At 33.7% G+C, this 21523-nt stretch overlaps 1 protein-coding gene across 4 annotated transcripts in view; it reads left to right on the top strand.

The window, feature by feature from the left end:
• LOC145284772 (uncharacterized) overlaps nt 1-21523 on the top strand; it is a 649584-nt gene that overhangs the window by 215857 nt on the left and 412204 nt on the right. For all 4 annotated transcript variants that reach the window (XM_080133742.1, XM_080133739.1, XM_080133741.1 and 1 more), the window contains exon 3: nt 20215-20261. The gene's annotated coding sequence lies outside the window, so the exon portion shown is untranslated. The remainder of the gene's footprint in view (nt 1-20214; nt 20262-21523) is intronic.

Genomic DNA, 21523 nt, shown 5'->3' with positions numbered 1-21523 from the left:
ATGCATGGAGTATTGTTGTCACATTTGGACTACTGCAATAAACACTGACCTTTCCCTCTTGTACAGGTGCAAAAATGAATTTCTAACCTAATAGGTCCTGCAACGTCTACCGAGCTCCAGTCCTGTCAAATGTCTGCACTGTTGCATGTCTAAATACTCTCACAAAATTTGCCTCAATGAATTTGCTACCATTAAGTGCAAATACTTACACCCAAGGCATTAACTGCTGAATTCCACCTTATTAGTTGAGAGGTCCCTAGATGTGAGATTTTCTACTTCGATTGTTTCTTTCTTCTGGCCATTTACCTTTGAAACTTTCTTCTTGCTCTCTCTTTTTTTTTTCTTTTTATTTATTATTTTTTTTTTAACAGTTCTAATTTGCAGAAATTTAGTATGAAGAAACATCTAACTGTCCTCCTTCCTATTCGGGTTGTTCCCCCCCCCCTCCATATTGCAACTGCAATGGCGATATACTTTGTTTTGTTGAATAAAAGTAGAAAAGAAAAAAGTGTTTTTTGTCATGTCGACAATTTCTTTTAATCTTTTATTTTTTTATTTATAAATTATACATTTATTAAAATCAAATATGCAATGGCTTAAACTTAAACAAAATTTTAAAAATATAATTTAAATACAAAATTTTATCCACCAAAATGCATTGTTCTGTTCCTAATTGAAGGCAATCCAGACTGACAACCATCACCCCGACTGTCATTGCATTCATGATGTAGATTTTAATGTACTTTTTATTAGACTGCTTGCTGATATTGTAAACAATTTTTTTTCATTTCATTTATTTTGGAAAAAAAATCATTTTGGCTCTTTTAATCATACTTTTATTCATAATACAATGATCAAATATAATAACCTAAGAATTAAATTTAACTCTCATAATCCTATTATGAAAAGAAAATTAATTTTGCAAAAAAAAAAAAATAAAATAAAAATAAAAAAGACGGCATATTTAATTAAAGAAAAGTTGAAAATATGGGATTTTTAGTATCCTTTGTAGAAGAGGTCGGCTTAAAAAAAACTGTCACCCCAAAAACAGACAAAATTCGGATTGTGATAAAAAGTTTTGTTACTTTATCAAGATGATTGAATCCATTCGAGTTATAAAAAAAAAAGATTGTTTCCTTTATATTTTTGGCTTCACAGAAATTTGTCCACATTCGGTGATATTTCGCAGTGACTTTTATTCTGCATGTTATATAGCCTAACTCTAATTCTAAACCAACTTAAACCATAACTCAACATATGTTAAAATATCTGGCGTTGAATTACTTATATAAGTTATTATAAAAGTAATTCAACGCCAGATACATAAAGCTAGTTTCTTTATGAAGTAATTTTATTTTATTTTTTGCAAAATTTTCAATTAAAATCCCTCTTTTGTCTTTTAGTTTTTTTTTTTTTACTATGGTGAGTCACTGTTTATCAAGGCTTAACAGCCACTCGAAGATAATGGTTAATGAGTGTCAGGTGACTGATAAGACAAGACCATAATAGTTGATAATGGTGAAAATTGGGCAGAAATTGAATCAAAAGAACAGCCTATCAAGAACTTATTTTCATTAGATTTGAAAATGACTATGTCATAGTCAGCCTGACGATATTGTTTCACAAACCTTGTTCAAGGAAAAAAAAACTTTGCTCATGGAAGTTTAGTTTTAGGCACAGATAGAGAGTAAAGAAAATTGTAGACAGTTGTTGTAGCTAGCCGTGTGTTCGTCGTGAATATTTTGCAAGTAGGTATAGCCATAGATAGAAGTACAGTCGAGCACCTGTCATGAAAATAATGTTAAAGTAGCGATAGACAAACAACGTCTTTTCTGCAAGAAAGCGGAAGTAGTGAAGAAAAATATCCTCTCTAAGTCCATTGGCAGATTAAGTATCCTTAAAGTGATCACTTTATAATGCAGGAGATGAATTTTTATGCAATATAAACTTATAATACACGTTACTGACTTCGTTTATGCCACACAAAAAAGTTATGTTTAAGCAAGTAGCTCAACTCTAAGGATTTTTTAGCCAAGACAGCTAGGGTTATTGCAATGTTATTTTGAAAACATGGTTAATTTGTGTTGATTTCATATATATATATATATATATATATATATATATATATATATATATATATATATATATATATATATAATTTGTATATATCATTGTTAATCAAGTGAGTAGGATGCAGGAAGAAATAATGTCTTAAGCTTAAGAAATGTGCAGTTATAACATATAGCAGATTAAAGTGCCAACTGTCTATAAAGTGCTGTCCAACGTGTACCACTCGCCTAGCCATATTTCTACAATCACTCATGTCATTGAGTTTCAAGAGCATATAATACTTGTTTTTTATTAATCTGAAATGTTCTAGCTCAAAAGTCAGAATTATTCAAAGATCCTCTCATATTCGACAGATTCCAGTCTTTTTCCTTATAAAAACTGTTAACAAAAGCTATAATAGTTGTTAACTTCTAATGCATATTAGTATTTTTGGGTGGTTCACAGTTGAAATGTGATAGTAGGTGTGGTCAGTGCTGTTAATGGTTTAGAGACCATTCCATATTACAGTTGAGGCCAACCACGCTGTTAGCCATAGATGTTGACATCGTTCCCTTTTTAGCTGTTCCCCCCCCCCATTTCTTTTTAATTTTTGCTGATCCCCCTTTCTTCCTTGTTATTCTTTTTCGTGTTTATTTTTCTGCACTTTGGAAAGGAAGTATTTTTTTCTTTTGAAAATGTTTTTCTTATTTTTTGCTTAACCGTCTTTTTAAATGTTCTCTTCAAATTTTCTCTCTACCGCTCCACTCAATCATTTTTCTTTCCACTCATTTTTCATCCACTCCTCTTTCTTCATCCTTAACCGCTTTTATCTCAAGTCCCTCAATCTTTTCCACGTTTCTCCCTCAACCTTCATTCTCCTTTCTCCTGTTAATCTACTTCTCTCTCCACTCTCATTCTTTCTCTTCAACTTTTCTCCTAAATGCCTTTCTCTTAACCCTCTTTTAACTCTCTTCCTCCTGACTCTCTTGACTCTCCCTTGCTTCTCACCCTCTCTTGACTCTTTCTTGCTCCTCACCCCCTCTCTCTCTCTCTTGACTCTTCCTCCTAACTCTCGACTTTCTCGTTCTTCCTCCTCAATCTCTCTCTTTTCCTCTTAAATTCTCTTGACTCTATCTCTCCTCACTCTCTCTTCTCCTCCTCACTCTCTCTTCTCCTCCTCACTCTCTCTTCTCCTCCTCACTCTCTCTTCTCCTCCTCACTCTCTCTTCTCCTCCTCACCCTCTCTTCTCCTCCTCACCCTCTCTTCTCCTCCTTACTCTCTCTCTTCCTCCTCTCTCTCTCTTCCTCCTCTCTCTCTCTCTTCCTCCTCTCTCTCTCTCTTCCTCCTCCTCTCTCTCTCTCTTCCTCTCCTCTCTCTCTCTCTTCCTCTCCTTTCTCTCTCTCTTCCTCTCCTTTCTCTCTCTCTTCCTCTCCTTTCTCTCTCTCTTCCTCTCCTTTCTCTCTCTCTCTCTTCCTCCCTCTCTGACTCTCTCTTCCTCCCTCTCTGACTCTCTCTTCCTCCCTCTCTCACTCTCTCTTCCTCCCTCTCTCACTCTCTCTTCCTCCTCTCTCACTCTTTCTTCCTCCTCTCTCTCTCCCCTCCTTGTTCCCCCTCTCTCTCCCTTCCTTGTTCCCCCTCTCTCTCCTTCATAGTTCTTTTTTTTGTGCTCTCTATCTCTCCTTCTGTCTCTCTTTCTCCCTCTCTCTCTCTCTCTCGAGCTTGTTTTCTCTCTCCTCGTTCTTCTCTCTCTCTCTTTCTCGTTTTCTCTCTCTTTCTCGTTTTCTCTCTCTTTCTCGTTTTCTCTCTCTTTCTCGTTTTCTCTCTCTTTCTCGTTTTCTCTCTCTCTCTTTCTCGTTTTCTCTCTCTCTCTCTCTCTTTCTCGTTTTCTCTCTCTCTCTTTCGTTTTCTCTCTCTCTCTCTTTCGTTTTCTCTCTCTCTTTCGTTTTCTCTCTCTCTTTCGTTTTCTCTCGTTTTCTATCTGTCGCTTTCTCTCTCTCGTCTTCTCTCTCTGTGTCTCTTTCTCATTTTCTCTCTCCGCGTCTCTTTCTCGTTTTCTCTCTCCGCGTCTCTTTCTCGTTTTCTCTCTCCGCGTCTCTTTCTCGTTTTCTCTCTCCGCGTCTCTTTCTCGTTTTCTCTCTCCGCGTCTCTTTCTCGTTTTCTCTCTCCGCGTCTCTTTCTCGTTTTCTCTCTCCGCGTGTCTTTCTCGTTTTCTCTCTCCGCGTGTCTTTCTCGTTTTCTCTCTCCGCGTGTCTTTCTCGTTTTCTCTCTCCGCGTGTCTTTCTCGTTTTCTCTCTCCGCGTGTCTTTCTCGTTTTCTCTCTCCGCGTGTCTTTCTCGTTTTCTCTCTCCGCGTGTCTTTCTCGTTTTCTCTCTCCGCGTGTCTTTCTCGTTTTCTCTCTCCGCGTGTCTTTCTCGTTTTCTCTCTCCGCGTGTCTTTCTCGTTTTCTCTCTCCGCGTGTCTTTCTCGTTTTCTCTCTCCGGGTCTCTTTTTCGTTTTCTCTCTCTTTTTCATTATCTTTTTCTCTATCTTATTCACTCCGCGTCTCTTTCTCGTTTTCTCTCTCAGCGTCTCTTTCTCGTTTTCTCTCTCCGCGTCTTTTTCTCTTTCTCTCTTTCCACGTCTCTTTCTCTCTCTCTGCGTCTCTTTCTCTCTCTCTGTGTCTCTTTCTCTCTCTCTTCGTCTCTTTCTCGTTTTCTCTCTTTCTCGTTCTCTCTCTTTCTCGTTCTCTCTCTTTCTCGTTCTCTCTCTTTCCTGTTCTCTCTCTCTCGTTCTCTCTCTTTCCTGTTCTCTCTCTCTCGTTCTCTCTCTTTCCTGTTCTCTCTCTCTCGTTCTCTCTCTTTCCTGTTCTCTCTCTCTCGTTCTCTCTTTCCTGTTCTCTCTTTTTCTCATTCTTTCTCTATTTACCACTCTTATTTTCTCTTTCGTTTTCTTTCTCTTTTTCATTCCCCCTCTCTTTTTCATTCTCTTTTTCTCTGTCTTACTCATCACTCTCTTAATGCTACTTTTCTTTTTTTCATTTTCTACATATTTGATTTTTTTTCTGTTTCATTCATTCTTTTCATTCATTCTTTTCATTCATCTTATTTTCACTCATATTTCCTCTCCTTTTTTCCTTTTCGTTTCGGCCATCTTCCTTTCGTCTTCTTCTTCATCGTCGTCCTCCTTCGTCACCTCCACCTTACTGTCACTGATGACTTGCAAACCTTTGGTGGCTCCTAAAACTAGAATTCTGGATTCTAGCTGCCAATAGACGTGCCGTATAATTTATAAAACTGTTGGTGATTTATTTACACAAGGGAATAATGTTTCCCATGGAACATTTTTCACACTCCTCCTGATTTCCGATGAGGAGAAATAAAATAAAAAATAAAAATGATTGAAAACTTTGCAACTGCTGCCACTGCTTGTTTCGTTTGCTAAAATAAGACATGATTGAGCACTTTACGTCCAAAGCAAAACTCAATATCTTTTCTTCATGGACGGAATTGGTCGAAGACGGGAAAAGTGGGGATGGTAGAGGGTGGCGTCGATTAGGGTTGGGGTTGGGCGGGGTATGTGGAGTATTTTGATAAGTTGTGTGAAAATTTTTGTTCATTTACCTAATGGAATGGGTTACGGGTACATGTAAATCATTTCTATTTGATTTACACTTGATAGTAACACTACTAGTCGTTCGCTAATATTTTTCGCATTTCCTTTTTTGTTTTCTTTTCTCTTTACTTTTTTGCATATTTTGTTCGTTGGCAGATTTTCATGATAATAGAACTTTATGTAAACTGTGAAGCCGTTGAGCTGTATGGGACATTTCATTTTAAAATTTTCTGCCTTTCTTCATCTGAAGATGAGGCGAGACAGACTCCGAAGAAGATGAAGAAGAGGTGGTGTGGCAGGGTAAATGCGAGACTCCACCCGGCGACTGCCTGATATATAGGCAAAGAACAAGAGATGAATGAACTCTATATTCTCATGATTATATCAAGCAGTGTTTTGTCATATGTGCTGGGGTGTTGCGATCATAATGATAATAATTTTGATAACAAGAGTGTGTAGGCAGTAGAGGTAATGGTCGTAGATTAGTAATGGTCTGCCGTTTGCTTTCATCTCATTAATCTTGCTCTGGAGAGGCACCTTTTTCTTTACGCTCTGTTTGGACGAGAGTCATTTTCATATTTATGTTTTTTGACTTTTGAAAGTATTTGAAAAAGTGTTCACCTTTCATTTTGAAAATTTCTTTGCCTCTTGTTTCTTTTCATACTGACCCCCCCCCCCTCCTCACCCATTCTCTGTCTTCCAGGTTTTCTATTCTCTCCATTTCTTTTTTTCTTTTCATTCTATTTTCGGTCTTTTTTTTTTTATCTTTTCTTTCTTTCATTTTTATTTTTCACGTCTCCTTCAATTAGTTTTAACTTTTATTTTATTTTTCTTCCCTATTTCGTTTTATTCATTTTAGCATTCTTTTATTGCCTTTTTTTTTTTTTTTTTTTTTTTTGCTTTCTTTTCATATATTTCTATCACCTCCTCATACTTCTCCATATCTTTCCTTCCGTGCTTTCTTTCAGGCTATGCTCTCTTTCTACGCTATCTCTCTCTTTTAGGCTAAGCTCTCTTTCTCTTTCAGGCTATACGCTCTCTCTTAAGCTATGCCCCCCCCTCTCTCTCTCTCTCTCTCTCTCTCTCAGGCTATGCTCGTTCTCTTTTTCAGGCTATGCTCGTTCTCTTTTTCAGGCTATGTTCGTTCTCTTTTTCAGGCTATGCTCTCTCTCTCTCTCTCTCTCTCTCTCTCTCTCTCTCTCTCTCTCTCTCTTTCAGGTTATGCTCTTTCTTTCTCTTTCTTTCGGGCTATGCTCCCTCTCTCTTTCAAGCTATTCTCTCTTTTTCAGGTTTTACTCTCTCTCTCTCTCTCTCTGTCCCTCTCTCACTTTCAGACTATGCTCTTTTTCTCTTTAAGGCTATGCTGTCTCCCCGTTCAAACTCTTTCAAGCTATGCTTTCTCTCTCTCTCTCTCTACCCTCTTTCTATTTCTGGTTATGCTCTCTCTTTACTCTCTTTCTTTTTCAAGCTATAGTCTCTCTCTGCTCTCTCTTTAAAGCTATTCACTCTGTCCACTCTCTCTTTCTCAAACTGTTCTCTTTTTCCATTCTATCTTTTTTAAGCTGTTCGTTATAATTGCGTTTTCTCTCTCTTTCAACTATTTTTTCTTTGCTCTCTCTGCCCCTCTCCCTTTCATGCTATTCTCTTTCCATTTGCTCGCTTTCCCTTTCAACCTCTCTTTGCTCTCTCTCTCTCTCTCTCAAAGTATTTTTGTTCTTTGCTATCTATTCAAGCTATGCTCTCTCTCCGCTCTCTTTTGCTTTTTCAAACTATTGTTGTATAATTGGTGTAGCAAAGAGGGGTCTGTTGTGTAATGTGGTACCAACATCATACAGTTATATGTACTTGTGACAAAGGGTTCATCCTGATGTGTGTACGTGTCACTAAATATTTATGGTGATTCTTCACTATTTGAACCCTTGTTGTTGTGGTCTATTTATATTTTAATGCTATGATCGTCTAAATATTCATATGCGGGAAGAGGTGTCATACATGTATTTTGGACATACCTTATTTTCATGCGTCGTTGATCTTGGTCCACCTGGAATTCATCTAGTTCTTGGAGAGGAGGCTGCAACCTGTTTGAATGAATATGAATCACTTCTAAGAATGCTGATTGTATTTTATGTAATTTTTATTCACTTTCCAGGTGTCGATCACAGAAGAATGGAAAGTGAATATCTTTGCTTGAGGTGTTAATTAAGACACGTCAGCTCCCTCCCCAGTGAACGGGGAGGGCGACCTGTTAAATCGTCCACCTTGCTCAACGTCCAAATTCCAATTCCAATTATTCTTCTCAGATAACTAGAACGACGTAACATACACATACTTCCATCAGCTGATCAGATGCTTCCGGTAAACTTGTCTATGATATGATTTTATTATATTTTGACAGTTTTTATCAACATTCTTCATATTCATCTCTTGTTTATCTCTCCAGTTAGATAAATAGATCGAGATGGATAGATACAGAAATAGATAGATAACTAGATCATGAGGTATATTGATAATACACATAGATAAATAGATACATGGATAGACAGATAAATAATTTACAAATACCTTGTGTTCGACCTACTACATAACACTATGTTCTCTCTCTTTCTCTCTCCGCTCTCTCTTTTAAGCTATGCTCTCTCTCTCTCTGAACTCTCTATTTCAAGCTATGCCCTCTTTCTCTCTGCCCTCTTTCTCATGTGTGTTGCCCTCTTTCTCTCTCTCTCTCTCTCTCTCTCATGTGCTCTGCTCTATTTCTCTCTCTCTCTCTCTCATGTGCTCTGCCCTCTTTCTCCCTCTCTCTCGTATGCTCTGCCTTAATTATCTCTCTTTTTCTCATATGCTTTCTCTTTTTCTCTCTTTCAACCTATGCTTTTTTTTTTTTTTTCAGGCTAAACTTTCTGTTGTCTTTGCTTTCTCCCTTTCAGGATTTGTTTTTTGCTTTCAGGATATGCAGTTTCTCTTTGCTTTCTTTTTTCAGGCTATGTTCTCGCTCTCTGTTCTTTCTCTTTCAGACTATGCTCTCTCTCTCTCCCCACTCTTTCACTTTCAGCCTATGCTCTCTCTTTCTCTCTCTTTTTTTTTTTTGCCTATTCTCTCTCCCACCAGGTTTTCTGTCTCCCCCTCTTTCTCATACTATGTTCTGTCCACTCTTTCAAGCTATGCTGTATGACAAGCTCTCCTTTCTCATATATACTATGCCTTTTCTTTCTTATATGCTATGCCTTCTTCCTCCCCCTCTCATATGTTCTGTCCTCTTTCTTTTCTCTCCTTTATACAATCTGCCATCCTCTCTCTATTTTATACCCTTACCCTCACTCGCTCTTCTCTCTTCATTTACTTCCGTTTTCTCAGCTTTCACTTCCTTATGCCCCTCTTTCTTACATGCTTTGCTCTCTCTTCCTATTGGGTCCATTTTTTTTTTATTCTAATCTCATTCTATTTACTCAACCCTCTTTTTTATACCTTCCCTTTCTGTTATTTGATTTGCAACTTCTGTTTTTATAATCATTCTTAAATTTGTTTTTCCTTGCTATAATTCATGAGAAACTTCGTTTCTATTTTTTAAAAAACATTTTTCTAAACTTGATTTCTTTCTTGATTAATTTCTTTTCTTGATCTATGAACATTTAACATTTCACACAAAGAAGAAAAAATGGTCAGTCAACATGGCATCAGAATTCCTTTTTGTCATATTGTCTCGAGTTTTTTTGTTTTATTTTCTTTCAAGAAATTTCTATTGCAGGATTTTTCCATATTAATTTCAGGAAAATCCTGACATTTTCTTTTGCAAAGACATTCTTCTGATATTTTCAGAATTGGAAATTATTTGGATGTTTGCTTTTTACCAGATTATTATTATCGATTTATTTATCATGCCTCTTTGAGTATCTCTGGTTTAAATCAATAATCCTATTTAAACATTTAATCTAAAGTGTTTTCATAAATCTCTATATAAAGTTAGGTATGTTTATGTTTGTATGTACAGGATTCACTTTTAAACTAATTAACTTATTATGAATTTTAGAAGGTATAAGGGATGTTAATGTGGGTTATGTTTAATTTAGATTTAAGTTTTATGCAAAAGAGGTAAACGGTGGGTGGGAAAACTCAGATACCTCCAATTTTGAGGAAATATTAACAAGAACTATTGGACATTAATAAATATTTCCCAAATTTCAGTTTCGTTGGAGTATTTTAAAGGGTTTTTGAAAGGTATAAGTTTAAATATTTTAGACTAGCTGGCAGTTGAGGGGGGCTTACCCAGTTGTAAAATACATATAAATATATTTTAATTCATGCAGATTTCATATTACAGAGCTAATTCTTTATTGATTATATATATATATATATATATATATATATATATATATATATAGTAGTGATTTTAAGTTAAAAAAAAATGACTTGGGTGTCATCATCTAGAATCGAAACTAAAACATTTTGCACTCCAGCCATGTTCTCTACCATTTGAACTATCGACAGATAGCTAAAATTTAAAATTAAATCACTTCAAGCTATGAATGAAGTTGTGCATGCGCAAAAGTAATAGAAATATGTCGACAAGTTGGAATATTTTGCATTTCAAATTGCCAACATATTTCTATACGTGTTATTCATCTATCTAAACAAAGATTTTACCATCCTTTGTATCTGTTAATTTCAGCGTTATGTGACCAGTAGTTTAAGAGTTTATCGGTTAAATATTTTTACACACACATGCATACATACATCTATAGTTTTATTTATAAAGATTTGCGTTAAATTTTATCCATAATCATTAGATAGCAATTAAGAAAAATTTCTTGAATTTCACTTTCTTCTGAAGACTCTTTACACTTATGTCTTAAATTTAAGGAGACTTAAAAAATAGTGCAAAACTTTTGTTCGGAAGAGGGGCATTAATATTACCCATCTTGCGACCAGTATTCTACTATAATTAATAAACTTTAGAAAGAAAATGAAAAATATTTCCAGCAACAAACAGTTCATGCCTCAAACTTGATGAAACTGTTGATCCTTTTAAAAAAAACTTTTTGCAGCAACTCCATTTTGAAGACCACACTCATTAAGTATAAAACATACATTTGTGCCTACTGGTATCTAATATTCTTAATGCATTATATTGGTTTCCACAAACCTTTTTGTAATGATGTCTGTGTTTGTATTTCTTGATAGACTCAAAAGAAATAAAACCAAGCCTAGGTTTGATTTTAGTGCTTAAAAGTATAGAAACCCAGTTTTGGAAAAGTAATCTATACTTATATATACGAGGATACCTGCATGTCTACCATGACGATACTTGTATGGATGGCTTTGATGTATATCCATATCTTTCTAGAGATATAAAAGAGAAAGTTTGCTTGATAATCTGTTATAGAAATTGATATCATTATCATGCTTGAGGTTAAACGTTTCCTCCCCGTTACCATATTACTTGTGCTGTCTGTCAGGATCAGGTTGTCATCAGCTGATCCACTTCATGTCTTAAACAGCCTACTAGATAGCTTTGGGTCATTGACATCATTGTGGAACACACTTTTGTATGTTTCAGACGACTGACTGCGAGTGACATGGTCATAATAGTTGAGCACATTATCCCAGCACATTTTTTCATCCAATGTTCTCCAACTACGATTGTGTCATTCTGATGTTTCATCAGTGATCATATTTTGAAGCCACACAAACATACACGTCAGACATACTTGTTGTATGCTTCCACTCTCCTCGCATACGATAAGGTCTCTGGATTTCATAAAATTATTGACAGCTGCCTGAAGACTCTGCCTATGCCAAATATGCAGAGTCTTAAAGTTTTGTCAGTTTATCCACTGGAATCCATTGCGTTGACAGAAAATTCAAATTAATTTCAATAAGGATTAAATTTATCCAGGAATTTCATGACTTTAAGATTTTTCTCCCGATTCTTCTAAATAGATAAATGCAAAACAATTTTTTTTTTTTTATTGATCACACCTCTATTAGCATGAAAACAGTTCACTGTTATTTAAATAAGTTATACAACACAGTCTTTAGCAACTGTAAGTATGCCTAATTCGCACAACATTTTTTAAACAGTTTATAATAAATTAAGGTTTGCTGTTAATTAATGTTTCATTTGCCATATTAGTGTCTTATTTTCTTTTATAATTGTAATAGTTTTGCTGATATTAGCAGTAATTAATGATAAAAAAAATGGTAAATTACCAAGAACTTTGCCACGAATAACAAGTATGTGCGCAGAATGATGAAAATAAAGTTTCCTGCCACGGTTATGCTTTCTGGTGTGGTTTCAAGTGAGGGCCACATCATGCCACCTCACATCTTTGAAGTCGGCTTGAAAGTTGTTCAGAGAAGTAATTTAAATGAAAACTAATTTTTTTTTTTAAATTACAATCGATTTATATAAGATATATGATGTGACTTATACATTTGAAAAAATCATTTAAAGCTATATTAATAGCAAGTCTATTTTTCAATCTTTTAATTCTTGAAATTAGAGCAAAACTTCAACCATCCCAGTAAATGCTCATCGAAATAGACAAGAAGAAACTGTCTTATAACATTTTGTTACAATGTTCATTTCGGAGTCTTTACATCCAAGGCGGCTACACAGTTCATTCACAGAAAATTAATATTAACTGTCACGACAAGGGGAAATTTCCGTAGAAACAATGCACAATATTGGGAGACTTATATTGATTCCGAAAACTTTTATATGTGATGGCTATCAAGGTTTGTCTTAGTAGCGAGATAATGTGTATGGAAGTTATAGTTCATTTATGTTGTATGAGAGATAGGATGTGTTCACATATTTTAATTTTAAGCAACGGTTTAATTATAATGAAAGAAAATACTGCACCTCATCTTTTAGTAATCCTATTTTTAACCAAACAATTTTTAAAAGAACAAATGAAACCCTTACATGAATGGCGTACGCTTTTTTTTTTTTTCTTTTTCCACTGTCAGTTGTGCAACGTTATTGCCATTGGCTTTCAATTCTGTTCAATATTTGACAATGTGTTTAAAACAAAAACAGCAACGATCATGTTGATAGAGTAACTTTTCAATAAACTGCTGTGTCTCTCAATAATACTCAAAAACCTCGAATATCTGGTCAGACTTTATTATATTTATTTTTTCCCATTCAGCCTCAGTTAGGCAACTTATTAGAAATGAAATTTGTTTTCTTTTTAATTATTTTATTTAACCTAATATTATCAATTACTCTCATGACGGCGTATGTCTATACACCATTCGGTCACTAACAGACATTATGTGAAAAGAAAAGTCGAGTGGGATCACAAGTGGTGGAAAGAAATAATAGGGAAGGCTGATCTATTATCATAATCTGAAACCCGTCAGCTTAATACATGTACATTTAAATTTTATTTTTATTTTATTATACTCCAAATACATTTCATTAAACAATATCTGACAAAATGTAAATAGTTGGTTGAATGTATTTTATTGTGCTATCAAAATATGACTATTTTTGTTGTTTGATTTCTTTTTTTTTAATATAACATTCTGCATTTCTAATGACACTGGTAACTCAATTTTAAAATATAATTCTAAATTATCAAAATGTAATTGTCAATTATATGTGTGTGATGAAATATGGTTTATATAGGTTCGTAAAACAAGACAAAATACATGGGTGAGTTTATAGTTTTGCTATATATTTGCAAGTGTTACTTTGCAATAGATCACATGAACAAAACAATTCAAACTGTGAACCATGCATGCTGACATGTCGTGCATTGTTTCATTTTTAGGGAGGCGATCATTAGTTTTTAGGGAAATGTTGATGCCAGTTTTGGGGTTTTACTTTGTTTTTAATAGAAGTATTTTTAGGATGAGCTGGATTCATAGAAATGTTTTCAGTGAAAAGGGTTTGCAGGTTTTATAATTAAATATGAGAAAAACAAAAGCTACGTCATAAGGTAAACAAAAAAATAATGAGGTCAGAAAACATATTCACAAGAGATTATTCATATATGTTTAAAATGGAAGGTTTACAACAATAGGAAACAGAATGTTTGTGAATATTTTTTTAGAGTTCTTGTAAAAACAAGGAAGTTCATTAGCTGAGACATTAAAAGAACTCTTGATCGATTAATTAAGAGCCGTGGGTTTCAGGAACCAGTAAAATCATATTCAAATCTTTTTTGCTGATTTTTATATTTGATAATTGAAAGTAATTTTTAAGAGTCAATATTTTCTTATTGTATTAGTAAAATATTTCAGTGAAATGCATGGGATGTATTTCAATGGATAAAATTCATATAGATTGACAGACGATAATATGATGAGTTGTGTGTGTCTGTGTGTTCGTTAATAGTTGTGAGTGAAGAGAGATGTTGTAGGGAAGGGTACCCTAGTGTGGCGTTTAGCGACACCGATCCGCAGATTCAGGTCAGTTTGGTTCCACTGGTTTATGGAAGAAAAATCTAGTTTTTAAATGATTTAGGTAGCTCCCAGAAAGACCATTTCAAATATATATTCAGAAAGTTTTCTGATTGGTTTAAAATATAATTTGTTTTTATTCAGAAGAGTGTATGCACAGATGACATGCATACAAACACGTTTATGCATTTTGATTTTGTTCGTCAATATGTAAACATCGACTACTACACATTGTGTCTGTGTGACTTGTAAATCACACGTAGAATATGCAATATAGTCTAAATTTAGAACTTGTTTTGAGTTTAAACAAAACATAACACAGCAAAAGTAGCCCAAAGTATTTTTTATGCAAACAGGAAAGTTGATCTCTGTAAAATAACCATATGATGCAACAACTTTTGAGTCATGAGGGTCTTGATCATCAGGAATAGAGATCTGACTCATAGCATTCAAAAATTATCAGACGAGCATGGTATCTCCGTTTAGTATCGTTTAGCACCTGAATGACTTTAATTAAAACAACTGGAGATGTGGAATTCATGCAAGATTTAAATAAAGGAAAATTCACTGTTTAATATACAGAAGTTTAAAAGCAACAGGTTTTTTTTTTCAATATTATAATCAACATTTGGTATCTGTAACATTTGAAGGCAAAATTGGTTACATAATATTATTCTATTTATTAAAAGTGATTATTAAGGGTGATGTAATTCACTAAAGCTGATAGAAGATATTAAGATCCTTTATGATGTCACAAAAGGATGACTTCTTCCATTAAATTAGATTGAAGACATAAGGAAGAGAATGATTATGTGGCCAGCGAGTTATTCTAGGGTGGAATGATAAAATTGTCGCCAGAGTAAGGACGACATGATTCCATTCTTTTTTTGTTTCATACCATCTACTAGTTGGCCAGTTGTGTACAAATTCCAAGAGCAATAGGAACCTTCTATCATATCTGAAAGTGGCACAATGTTCAATGAGTGAGATTGGAGATGCACAGCAGTACAACTCATGCTCTCTACCGATCCAAGTTATGACACCAGGACCATTGCCAGCTCCCTCAAAATGCATTGCTGGATTGCCACGAATAACAGGCATGTGTCCAGAATGATGAAAACAAAGTTTCCTGCCACGGTTATGCTTTCTGACGTGGTTTCAAGTGAGGGCCACATCATGCCACCTCACATCATTGAAGTCTGCTTGAAAGTCAACCCCAAAGTATACCTGGATGTGCTGAAAAGTGTGGTGATCCCCTGGTCCAATCAGATAACCGCTGGCAGACACTGGGTGCAGCAGCAGGACTCAGTGCTCGCCAACAAGTCCAAAGAGACCTAGGCTTGACTTCAGAAGTGCTATGAATTTGAACCCTTCTCTTACTGGCCCCCTCCTCCCCCGCCTGAACCTGCTGAACTACTTTGTTTCATCATATGTCGAGAACATCACCAACATGACCTCCCACAAAACTGATCACTGCCATCTGCCAAGTATTCACTGATTTACCGCCAGCACTCGTGGAAAAGGCATGCTCCCAGTTCTGAACTTGTATCGAGGTAGTGATTGAGGCTGAAGATGACTACATTGAATAGATATCAGCTCCTCTACATAATCTAGTTGCCTGAATTGATTTTTTTCAATAAAAGTTTTAAAATAAAGCTGTAGTGTTGTTTTCTTTAGGGTGACACTTTTATCGTTCCATCCTCTCTGTGTATATGTGTGTGTGTGTGTGTGTGTGTGTGTGTATATATATATATATAAGTCAAAATTTAAATATATTGATGACAAACTAAAATAAAAAATCTTTTCAAAGGTGCTCAATACATGAGTAAAGCTTTTCTAAATAATATATCCCTGAAGAAAAATAAATAGCAAGTTTAATGAGGTTGGCTTTTTGGCTGTCACTTTTGGAATGTTTAATTTTTTGGATTACATGAATCATTTTTAAACACAGACATGTTAACATTGAAACGTTAAGCGATTTGTTTAGGCTTTCTCTCTATAGTTTTACTAGATAAACATCTAGACTCAGAGAGTCAAATATGTTCCTATAATTCTGTCTTGCTTGTTCCAAAGCCCAGTGGATGATGTCATAAAAGGTTGACATCATCTACTAAAAGTGATCCGAGACATTAGGAAGTTCATTTATTGAGTTTGTAAATAGATGACGTCATCCATTAAAGAAAAATAGCAACTAATTAATAGTTTTATGAATAATGAAGTAACAAAAGAATGGCATCATCCATTAAAACAAAGCATAGGCTACAGAGCATGGGTCATCTACTGCCAAATAATAATGTTATCCATTGAAACAATAAAGGAAGACATCTTCATCACATTCTTTTTCATTGATCTGTGACGCCAAGAATTACTTGCTGTCTACAAGACAGTCTAATGATCTGAATCTAATTTGATTGTTGTCTTGCTACATCGCTCGTTTAACACTTAGCACAATTCATAATTATTATAGATATCTTATAATATGAAGGAAATCCTTTGTATACATGTCCAGCTAAAAGTAAAAACTACACAAGACAAAGCCACAAAGCTGATATGTTCTTATTCAGCATTGCCTTAGATAAATAATGTAATTAAAAAAATTCATTACTATTTTTGTAAATATTATTAATGGTGCATATGTGTTTTTAATTGATTAATTTATTTTTTTATTAACGATCATTATAAGTTTTTGAATTTATATTCTCAGTAACCCAAGGAGTAACATGAGCACATTATCTTTTGTAAACTTTGCTATTTAGGAAATGCCCCCACTCTAAAATTTTATCTCCTAAACTAATAAATTCACCATTATGTGTTTTGAAATATATTGTCTAAAATATACTGTAACATGGGCACATTATTTTATTTATTTATTTTTTTTTTTTAGATTTTAATATTTAGAGGGTTCATATATATAATTTTTATTTTATTTTTTGTGTGTGAATTTTGAAATATATATTCTCGGTAACATAGTAAGTAACATGAGACCGTTATTTTCTTAAACTTCACTATTTAAGTGTGCCCACCCAAACTAGTACCCACCCTAAAAACATTTTTAAAATAAGTTAAATGTAACAACAACAAAAAATTAATAGAGAAAAGAATTGCTCTGTATAAAATTTTGAATTATATATAAATAATACATTTTTAAAAGGATCAGTGTGCACATGTGAGCGCTGATAATATTTATGTGCTTGATAAAATTATTAAGTATTCAATTTATCTTTATAAACTATAGAATATGTATTATAGGCTAGAGAGTATGTAACTGGTGCAAATTATTATTTTTAATGCTATACCATTTAATTTTGATATTGAAACTGTACTATACTCCTATATAAAAAAGAAAATTAATAATTTAAAACTAACGCTAAATTTATTGCTTATAGCTATTCAGAGATGAGTATGTGGCTAGAAGTAAGAACTGTGAATTTATCCTTTAGTTGAAAGTAGACTAGGTATGCGTCAGTTGCTAATAGTTTTTTTTTTTTTTCATTGACAGCTGTGATGCTCAGTGTCTCATCGACAAGTGGTAAGAGAGTTTAGTGGCTGAAAATTCTCTATCTAGTCTGCAAACCCTAAGGTCTCAGGGTGGAGTCATAAAAAATGCCTGATAGAAATTGTAACACCAAATAGTCTTATCAGTCATTGTATGACCAAGCAACTTGATTAGGGTTTGCTCTCCAAAAAAAATAGACACCAATGTTTATCACCATTGCAGTCCCCAGTTTTAAATTTCACAAAATATTTTTTTCAATAATTTCTTTAAAAGAATTAAATATTGTGTTAAACATTGTTGCAAACCGATTTTTACACTCTAGAACTTTCATGGGTGTAATCATCTGATCTTTCGTTGTCAGTTGTACAAATTATGAGTAATGCACCCTTATCTATGGATAAAATAACATGTGTTCAATAAAGTGTGTCATTTCAGGGTTTAATTACCAAAAAGTGTTTCACACACACACACACACACACACACACACACACACACACACTGCTATATTTCAACCTCAATTCCTCCTACACAAAAACCTATTTAGTATTTTGATGATTCTAGTAATTATTGTCGTGATGACAGTAATGAAACAGATATAATAACAATGATTAGGATAAAAGCAAAAATAAATATCTTAATAGCATTGATTGTATTCAGCCATTCATTCGCATGTTATAAATAAGAATCATTGAAGTAATAATAGTAATTATGTTTGTATTAAAGGCGATTAGATTATTCGTGTATGAAAAGGGGAGATAATCAAAGCCATGACAAAAAGAAATGTCTTTTGAAAAAGAATAGTTTCCATATTCTATGCTTAATTTTTAAATATTTCAAATAGTTTGCTCGTCCATAAGTCCATAAGATTCATTATTTGTTCTTTGTTTTAGAAACGCTCATTGTCATTTTCACACGTTTGCAAAGCCATCTACTTTTTTCTTTGTATTTATTTTAATCTTATTTTTTTTCAATTTTTTGTGTTTTATTTTTTTGTTTATAAGGTTTGACGTCGACTTCTAGGATTACAAAAATTCTGATATCTAGAATTCTCAAATATTCAACCTTAACTCCATATTTTAAAGCCTTTTATTATTCAGTCTGTTGATTCTTCAGTGATTTAAAAAAAAAAAAAATATCCAGCTTCAACCATTCTTATAAGCCTGACTGACTTCTTCCAAAAATCGGTCTCTTTCTGACTTCAATTGGTTCCTTTTTAATTTATTTTTGTTCGCATGAAGGATCAAGTTAGAAATAAGGTTCGTTTTCAATGTTAAAGAAACACTCTGGATAGGACAAAAATAAATATTACCTCAGCTGAGAAGGATTTCTAATCAAGGTTATAATAAATAATGCCTTTTGATCCTAGTTTAAAAGTTAAACATGTTATCTCTTAACTCGTTCCTCATGATAAATGGCTATCTACATGTAAATGTTGAAAACCGAATATGAATGTGTGTTTCTATTAGCAACTACTTTCAATTGTCATTTGTTTCTGTTTCTCAGAGTTACTGGTTTTAATTAGAAAATTCCATAGTAGAAATGTTCTATCACTTAACATGGAAAAGAAAATGGAGAAATTCCAATTTTCTCATTCTTTTGTGACAAAAAGATTCGATTTGGTAGTAATTTTCACATAGATCAATCAATGCAAGTCGGAATTCAACTTATGAGCAGACAACTCATCCATGGTATTCAACAAAGAATTTATTCTATTGTTTCTGTTTAGGAGATTCAGTTTTTTTTTTTTTTAATTTAAAACACACACACATAATCATTTAAAGTCATGCAAGTTTCAGATATTTTAGTTTGATTTTAAATGGTTAAAAGATATTTATTTATAATTTAAGAAAATTATAAATATGCTATTCATTTGGCTTGGATACGAACGATTGATGACTAGTGCATGGACAGACAGGCATTGTGTGTGTGTGTGTGTGTGTGTGTTTGTTGTTGTTGTTGTTTTTTTTTTTTTTTTTTTTTTAAGTATGAAAACAAATCCATGACAAATATTGGCATATAAACATGTTGAAAGCAATCCTGAGTTCTGATATTTCCATTTGATGAGGAAGGCGGTGGATGCTGTGTTAAATGTTTGTATTGGTCAGGTGGTGAGAAACAGGAGTAAGAATAGGTCAGATATGAAAGGGGGGAGGTGATTAAAGGAAGAGGTGCATGGTGTGCTACTTGATTTGAGTCTCCCTGTATCCAGTTGTAGTTGGGTTTTGTTGAATACTATATTCTTACATATAAATAAGAATGAAGACAAAACAAGAGCGGGGTGAAGTAAGGAGTGATCATTGCATTAAGTACTGGGTTAAGCCAGGTGGTAAGAAACTGGGAAAGAATAGGTCAGATATGAGAGGAGGAAAGTGAGAAAATGAAGTAGAGCAAAAGATGATCAGGTCAGCCAATATCCAACTTAATTTTTTTTCATTATATTATATAATCTTATAGGCTAGGTTTGCTGTCTGGAACTGATCAAGACTATTCTCAATCACTTGTGAGTCATGCATAAATACATTACATTAAATGTTATGTATGATTTTTATGAGCAAAATTAGTTTAGTTTCTCAGCATAAATTGTTGCATAAGATCACAAATAAAAAAAAAAAACTTTAATGATTTCTTGCTATTGTATTTGTAAATATATAATATTTTTTATGTATTTCAGGCTTTTGTTATTTTCATGTGATCATGTGAGACCTAAGAAAATCGAAGGTAAAGTAGAATTTTTTTTTTTTCTCTTACAAGTGAAAAGCTTTAACTTCATCTAATCTATTGACAAAAAAATGGTGACCTATGTTCAATTAACTGTATACAAATTGTTAACAATAGATACTGTTCTAGTCTGCTGGTTAGGGGCAAAATTCACCCTGCACAGATTGTATGCACTCCTTATTTTTAGGGGGAAGTCTCTAGGGATCATCAAATCTGCTCTTTTGTGTGTCAGTATGTCATCATCCTCCCACATACAGCAGCTGGTATTCTAAAATTGTTACCTACCTGATACTGACCAGGCTCAGCGTCATTTAACTTTGGTTATTTTATGGGTGTCACTGTGATTATGCCATGTATTGGGGTTACCTGTGTAAATTTCAGAAAGAGTTTCAAATTTGGAAATTTTGAATATTAATAATTATAAAAAAAATCAAAGAAATTTGCTATACACTTGATAAATCTAAAATACAAAAATATTGAGTTTGTGAGTGTATGAAGAAAAAAGTTAAGGATGAGATTTAAGATGGGTGTAGAAGGCGCCAGGTGCTTTCACGGTGTAAGAACACAGACATCAATGATTAAGCATGTTAATTTAATCAACTTCTATTTAAAGCTACTCACTTATAAAGAATGCTAGTGTAATATATCAAAGCCAGCGTCGTTATTCATGTTGACCATATGAAAGCAGCTCTTTTGGCAAATAACTGACTTATATTTCCAAAGCAGGAATGTAAGTATAATATATTATTGCTAATAGATGATTAGACGTACTATAAGACCTGCTCATCTGTTTTTAATTCTTCAAAGGTAACTTATTACAGAAAATGCTCTTTGATCTACTTTCTGATATTTAATTGGTTTGTTGCTCCTTGACTCAGCACAAATTTTGTACAAGTGTATTAGTTAAGTTCTCGAGCTGTGGATTGTGATTCAATCATTTAGCATGAATGGAGTTGCTAATTTGTTTTGGTACTTAGCCAACAAGCTGCAATAAATAACATTCTAGCTACTTACACCTTTCTCTCTTTCAAAACAAATGAACTCAATTTAAAATACATGCAAATCTATTTACACCTGATCAAATTTATTTAAAATAAACGAATGTTAATATAAAATATTAGTTGGTATTACAAACCAGACACTTTAGTGGGTCTAAATGGGTAAATAAACTAGACTTTTTAGCCCGTTAAAAATGGGGAAAAAGTTATAGTTGTTGACTTAGAATGAGTGTTTTATGCCAAATTGATGGTTGAATATGTTAA

Source organism: Euprymna scolopes, chromosome 9, assembly GCF_053919585.1.
Source record: "Euprymna scolopes isolate OS-2025 chromosome 9, ASM5391958v1, whole genome shotgun sequence".
NCBI lineage: Eukaryota > Metazoa > Mollusca > Cephalopoda > Sepiida > Sepiolidae > Euprymna > Euprymna scolopes.
This window is presented reverse-complemented; position numbering and strand designations above follow the sequence as displayed.